We start from the raw sequence: 6,900 nt of genomic DNA, 5'->3' as shown, positions 1-6,900 counted from the left end.
TAATCCAATACCACAAAAGTAATCCCAATGTTGAGAAAAATCTCAAAAGTGAAACTTAGCTACAAAGTATTTGAATCTGTGACTCTAGAACTATATCTGCTGTATCTTTTCTAGGTTTTCCCCTTTACATTCTTTCACTTCATTTATTGGAGACAATAAAAAATAGTGTCATGAGAGGGATGTCGGCACTGGCAATGTTCCTTGAGCTCATCTTGGAGAGCGACTGGCAGAGAGACCCTGCGAAGTACTGACACTCCCTCTAGGACACACTGACAGGATACCCATCAGACTGAGTGACAACCAAAGAACCTGCTTAGAATATTTTAATATGGAGAGCAGGAGTAATAACAAATTCCCCTTTAAAAAGGCTCTTGAGAGTCCACTTTTGATTGCTCTCAAAAGAAGCTATATATGAAACCTGCAACCTGCAACCTGCAACACAGCATCTCCACAGTGTCAAAGTTCCTTGCATTTTCTAGGTCTATGCACTGCATATGTGTAAATTAATTTGAAGAGTGAAGCAAAAGCTTAATTCAGTCAAAAACACTTCTGTAAATTATATCTGAATAAAGTTTGTTGGTAGAGGGTGAAAGAAGAAATGGCCACAATAATCTATTCAAAACCTACTTACTATATTTATTAAAAGTGTGATGTTCACCTGTAATCTTAGCACTTTGGGAGACCAAGCCGGGTGGATCACGAGGTAAGGAGTTCAAGACCAGCCTGGCCAACATGGTGAAACTCTGTCTCTACAAAAAATACAAAAATTGCCTCGGGTGCAGCGGGTGCTGGCTGGACTGCGCGGGCCCGGGCAGGAGGCGAGGAGGGCGAACGCACCGCACCCTCGGCGCCCCACGTAGAACCGGCGTCCTCCAGTCGCGCGCCCCCGGCCCACCGTGCTGCGGTAGCCGGGGCGCGGGGGAGGCCGGGCTGCCCATTGTTAAACGCGTTGGGCTCCTCCCAGCGATGGCCCGTCCTGCCTCCTCTGAGCCGCAGCGAAGTTTGAACTTGGCGTAGCCTGGAGCCCTGCACAGTCTGGGGTCGGCGGCCACGAGGCGAACTGCGATGAGATGTGTGTGCAGACCCAGGCCATGCAGATACTGGTGACTCTAACTTCGTCAGCTCAGAACACCTCACCTCTGGCACACAGCACAGGAAAGCAGCGTTGTCAGGAGGGGTTAAACTTCAGCTGAAACACAGGCGCAGTGAGCCTGCAGGCCAACCTCACTCGTAGCACACAACTAAGTTTGGGGAGAACCAACCTGATGCCAGCATGATGCAGATATCTCAGGGCATGATTGGCCCTCCTTGGCACCAAAGCTACCATTCCGGCTCCTCGATGAGTGACCTTTCCAACTATGACCGTGCCTATCTAAGGCAGAGTCCTGGCCAGTGCAGCTCCTAGGGGAGCATGGAGAGCCTGGAGCCCAGTGGAGCATACCTACCCTGCCATCTTTCCCCTGCCAAGTCCACTGACAGCACTGACCAGCTCAGCCACTTCCATAACAAGAGAAACTCGGCTTACAGCTCTTTCTCCACCAGTTCTAGCAACCTATAGTATCCACCCCCTGGCAACTCTGGCCGGGAGCGTTCAGGCTCCATGGATACAACTTTTGCTCGAGGTGGCCTCGAAGGGATAAGGCAGGCAGATATTCGCTATGTGAAGACAGTCTATGACACCCGGAGGGCAGTCTCAGCAGAGTATGAGGTAAACTCTTCAGCCCTGCTGCTTCAAGGTAGGGAGGCTCGAGCCTCAGCAGATAGTCAGGGCTATGATAAATGGTCTAATATTCCTCGGGGCAAGGGAGTGCCACCCCCATCCTGGAGCCAGCAGTGCCCCAGTTCCTTTGAGACTGCCACTGACAATCTCCCTCCTAAAGTGGCAGCACCCCTGCCTCCAGCTCGGAATGACAGCTATGCAGCATTTCGACACCGTGAGCGGCCCAGCTCCTGGTCTAGCCTTGATCAGAAACGGCTCTGCCGGCCTCAGGCAAACTCTTTACGCTCCCTGAAGTCTCCATTCACAGAGGAGCAGCTGCATACTGTGCCGGAGAAGAGTCCAGAGAACAGCCCCCCAAGGAAGCCCAAGCATAATTATACCCAGAAGGCCCAACCTGGCAAACCTCTGCTGCCGACCAGCATCTACCCCGTACCTTCCCTGGAGCCACACTTTGCCCAGGTGCCCCAGCCTTCTGTGAGCAGCGGGACTCTCTACCCGGCACTGGCCAAGGAGAGTGGATACACAGCCGCTCAGGAAGCGTGCAACAAGATGGCTACCACTGATGAGAATGGGAGCCAGAATGGATCTAGCAGGCCTGCGTTTGCCTTCTGCCAGCCCTTAGGACATGACTTGCTGTCCCTGGTAGACAAGAAACCAGAAGCTACAGCCAGTATGTCCCCTCCAAAGTCCATTTTTCTTCAGTGCCTGAAAATGAGGAGGATGCCTCCCTGAAGAGACATCTCACACCTCCCCAAGGCAACAGCCCACATCCCAATGAGAGAAAGAGCACCCACAGCAACAAACCATCTTCTCATCCCCACAGCGTCAAATGCCCTCAGGCCCCGTCCTGGCAAGCAAGTGAAGACAAGAGATCTTCCCTGCTCTCAGAGCCCTGGGAGGGCACTTTCCAGGAAGACCACAATGCCAACCTCTGGAGGAGGCTGGAGAGAGAAGGCCTAGGCCAGAGTCTATCAGGCAACTTCGGCAAGACCAAGTCAGCCTTCTCATCTCTCCAGAACATTCCTGAGAGTCTGAGAAGACACAGCAGCCTGGAGCTAGGCCAGGGAGCCCAGGAGAGTTACCCCGGGGGAAGGCCCATCCGTGCAGTCAACACCAAGGCAGAAGACCCTGGGAGGAAAGCTGCTCCTGGAATGTTTTCTACCCACGGCCCGAGGGGAGGACCGGTGCCTTGGCCTCTTCCCACTGCGCAGACCCAAGGCCCGAAGAGCCGCCCTCCTCCATCACACCCGCACACATCCAGTCTCGGCTGGAGGGGTTCGGCCCAGGCAGCGCCTCGGCTCTTCAAGGCTTTCAGTACGGGAAGCTCCACTGCTCGGTGCTGGAGAAGGTCTCGAAATACGAGCAGCGAGAGCAAGGGAGCCCGAGGCTGAGTGTGGGAGGCCCCGGTTCTGGTCTTAATTATAAGCCCCGCAGGACCGTCTCAACTTAGAGTACTTATGGGAAGGACTTCGAGGAGACAAAAGCCCACATGTGTCTCTCTGAGTCTGAGTCGGCGGAAGCCCTAGACAATAGGGAGCAGCACTTAAAAAACAGGGAGCCAAAGCTGGAGGAGGCCTCCCGGCAGCCCTGCGGGCAGCAGCTGAGCGGAGGAGCCGCGGATGGCGGCCGTGGCCCCCAGAGGCCTGACGCTGGCCTCCTCCGCAGCCAGAGCACCTTCCAGCTCTCCAGCGAGCCGGAAAGGGAGGCCAAGTGGCAAGGCAGGCCCGGCTGGCCCGAGTCGCTCCTGCTGGATGCCCCCTTCACCCGCGCCTACTGGAACAGCATCAATGACGCACAGTCCCGCGTTTTGGGGGCCACTTCCTTTCCAAGCCGGTACCTGGAGCTGGGAGCGCCCGCGACGTCGAGGCCCTGGCGGCCACGGCCCTCCTCGGCTCACGTAGGGCTGCGGAGCTCCGCCTCCCTGCACACGCCCCGGGAGCGGCACAGCGTGACCCTCGCCGAGGGCGACCTGGCCAGGCCGGCGCCCCCTGCCGCCCGGAGAGGGGATCACCGGCGCCTGACCCCGGACCAGAAGAAGCGCTCCAACTCGGAGCCTGAGAAAATGAACGAGGTGGCGGTGGCGGAGGAGGCCGAACCGGCACCCCTGGGCCCCTAGAGGAAGGGGATGCGTTTCCCGGAGAGCAGCGTAGTCGACCGACGCCGCCTCTTCGAGCGGGATGGCAAGGCCTGCTCCACGCTCAGCCTGTCGGGGCCCGAACTGAAGCAGTTACAGCAGAGCGCCCTGGCCGACTACATCCAGGGCAAAATGGGCAAGTGGCCGGCCTCCACAGCCGGCTGTGGCCTCCGGGAGCCTGGGCCACTGCGCGAGCGCGCCCAGAGCACATACCTCCAGCCCGGCCCCGCGGCGCCGGAAGGCCCCAGCCGCGCCTTGGCCTCCAGCCTGAGCTCGCTGCGGGAGCCCAGCCTGCAGCCCCGCAGGGAGGCCACACTCCTGCTGGCCACTGTTGCAGAAACCCCGCAGGCTCCCCGAGATCGCAGCAGCTCCTTCGCCGGTGGCCGCCGCCTCGTGGAAGGGCGACGCGGAGACCTCCAGGTCCCAAGGGAGTTGCTCAGTGGAGCAAACGGTGGAACAAGGGGCACCCAGATGGTGGATGAGACCCCCAGGGAGCCACCCACCTGGGGGGCCAGGGCCGGGAAGTCCATGTCGGCAGAGGACCTGCTGGAACGCTTGGATGTCCTCCCCGTCCCTGTCCATGTGAAGTCCAGGTCATCTCCCGCCACCGCAGACAAGCGCCAGGATGTGCTTTTGGGGGAAGACAATGGCTTTGGTCTTTTGAAGGATCCATGTTATTTGGCTGGCTCTGGATCTAGGTCACTCTGTTCAGAAAGAGGCCAAGAAGACACGCCGTTGCTTTCCCACCATCGCACCCCTCGTTGGGGTGGTTCAGGCTGCAAAGCCATCAGTGATTCCTCCATTCCTAGTCAGTGTCCTGGAACCCCAGACAATCAGAGGCAAGCCAGCAGGACACCCTGCCCCAGGCCACCACTGGCAGGAACGCGAGGGCAGCTCACAGATACCAGGGCTGCACCCCTGACCCCACTTGGCACCCCTCTGCCTTCAGCCGTTCCCTCTGGCTACTGCTCACAGGATAGTCAGACAGGGTGACAGCCTCTCCCGCCCTACACCCCTGCCATGACCCACAGAAGCAATGGTCACACCCTGACCCAGCCTCCTGGTCCAAGAGACTGTGAGGGCGACGGCCCAGAGCATGGGGTAGAAGAGGAAATGAGGAAAAGGTCTTGTTGCCTCAGCGGCCGACTCCTCGAGTGAAGTGGGCCCACGCAGCCAGAGAGGACAGCCTTCCTGAGGAATCCTCAGCCCCTGAGTTTGCAGACCTCAAGCACTATCAAAAACAGCAGAGTCTTCCAAGTTCATACAGTACTTCAGACCTAGGCACTCCTGTTGGGGCCCCAAGCACTCCAGGGAGGATCTCCCTCCAAATATCTGAGTCCATCCTGTGGGACCTCGTGAGGATTGTGACATTGAAGTGTTTATGAGGGATCTGCACCCCAAGGCCACATCCAGCCCCACATTTGAAACTCTTCTCCCACCCCCACCTCCTCCACTGAGTCAGGAAACCCTGCCATATAGCATGGATGACTTCCCTCCACCTCCTCCCCATGCTGTGTGTGAGGCACAGCTGGACAGCGAGGACCCCGAGGGGCCGCACCAAGAAACTAAGGTGACAATTGCAAGGGAAAGGCATGTGCCTGGTGCAGCCTACGTGGTAGGTAGTCAGATACTGGCTTCCAGACTCCAAACTTCTATCAAGGGTTCAACTCCAAACTTCTATCAAGGGTTCAGAGGCTGAATCCAAACCACCTTCCATCATGAGGATGTAGCCCCAACTTGCTGGGTCTCTTGGTGGGCAGCCAGCACACACCCAGACTCAAAGCCTCACCCATGATCCAGTCAATGGAACTCAGGGTTTAGAAAAGAAAGTTCTGATCCTCAGAAGAGCTCAGAAGACATTAGAACAGAGGCTCTGGCCAAGGAAATTGTCCACCAAGACAAATCTCTGGCAGACATTCTGGCTCCAGACTCCAGGCTGAAGACAACGATGGACCTGATGGAAGGTTTGTTTCCCCAAGATGTGAACTTGCTGAAGGAAAACAGTGTAAAGAGGAAGACCATGCAGAGAACTGTCAGCTGCTCAGGATGTGAAAGCAAAAGGAATGAAGACAAGGAAGCAGTGGGCATGTTGGTCAACTGCCCTGCCTACTACAGTGTGTCTGCTCCCAAGGCCGAGCTGCTGAACAAAATCAAAGAGATGCCAGCAGAAGTGAATGAGGAAGAGGAACAAGTGGATGTCAATGAAAAGAAGGCTGAGCTCATTGGAAGCCTCACCCACAAGCTGGAGACCCTCCAGGAGGCGAAGGGGAGCCTGCTCATGGACATCAAGCTCAACAACACCCTGGGAGAAAAGGTGGAGGCTCTGATCAGCGAGCTCTGCAAGCCCAATGAGTTTGACAAGTACAGGGTGTTCACAGGGGACTTGGACAAGGTGGTCAACCTGCTGCTCTCCCTCTCAGGGCATCCGGCCAATGTTGAGAACGTCCTTAGTGGGCTTGGTGAAGATGCCAGTAATGAAGAAAGGAGCTCTCTCTATGAGAAAAGGAAGATCCTGGCTGGGCAGTACAAGGACACCCAGGAGCTGAAGGAGAACCTGGATCGCAGGGAGCGGGTGGTGCTGGGCATCCTGGCCAATTACCTTTCAGAGGAGCAGCTCCAGGACTACCAGCACTTTGTGAAAATGAAGTCCACCCTCCTCATCGAGCAGCGGAAGCTGGACGACAAGATCAAGCTGGGCCAGGAGCAAGTCAAGTGTCTGCTGGAGAGCCTGCCCTCGGATTTCCTTCCCAAGGCCTCACAAGTGAGCCTACTCCTACTGGGGGCTGTACTTTCAGTGGTATTTTCCCAATAGTAACCTCTCCACTTTAACCTCTTCTAAAATACCCAACCAAAAGATGGCTGTTTCTATCAACACTATTTAATCTGAAAAATGTTTCAGTACAAACCACTGTTTGAACTATCTGGGTTATTGGTGTTTGTTCTGGATGAAAGGGAAAAAATTCTCTCCAGGAGGAAGCCTGTTTTTTCCTTCTTGCCCTTCCTGATTGATCTTCTGAGAGCCCGAATGCTGCTAGACACATACCCC

The 6,900-nt window shown here is 56.2% G+C and overlaps 1 pseudogene; it reads left to right on the top strand.

Annotated features, from left to right (window-relative positions):
- The first annotated feature begins 1,258 nt into the window (after positions 1 to 1,258).
- Positions 1,259 to 6,683, top strand: LOC105718891 (protein Shroom3-like; annotated as a pseudogene).
- Positions 6,684 to 6,900: the final 217 nt, after the last annotated feature.

This window comes from Aotus nancymaae, unplaced genomic scaffold, assembly GCF_030222135.1.
Source record: "Aotus nancymaae isolate 86718 unplaced genomic scaffold, 86718_ANA_hifiasm-v0.15.2.pri h1tg000010l, whole genome shotgun sequence".
Taxonomy (NCBI): domain Eukaryota; kingdom Metazoa; phylum Chordata; class Mammalia; order Primates; family Aotidae; genus Aotus; species Aotus nancymaae.
The sequence above is the reverse complement of the archived record's forward strand: the minus strand, read 5'-3'. Positions and strand labels throughout refer to the sequence as shown.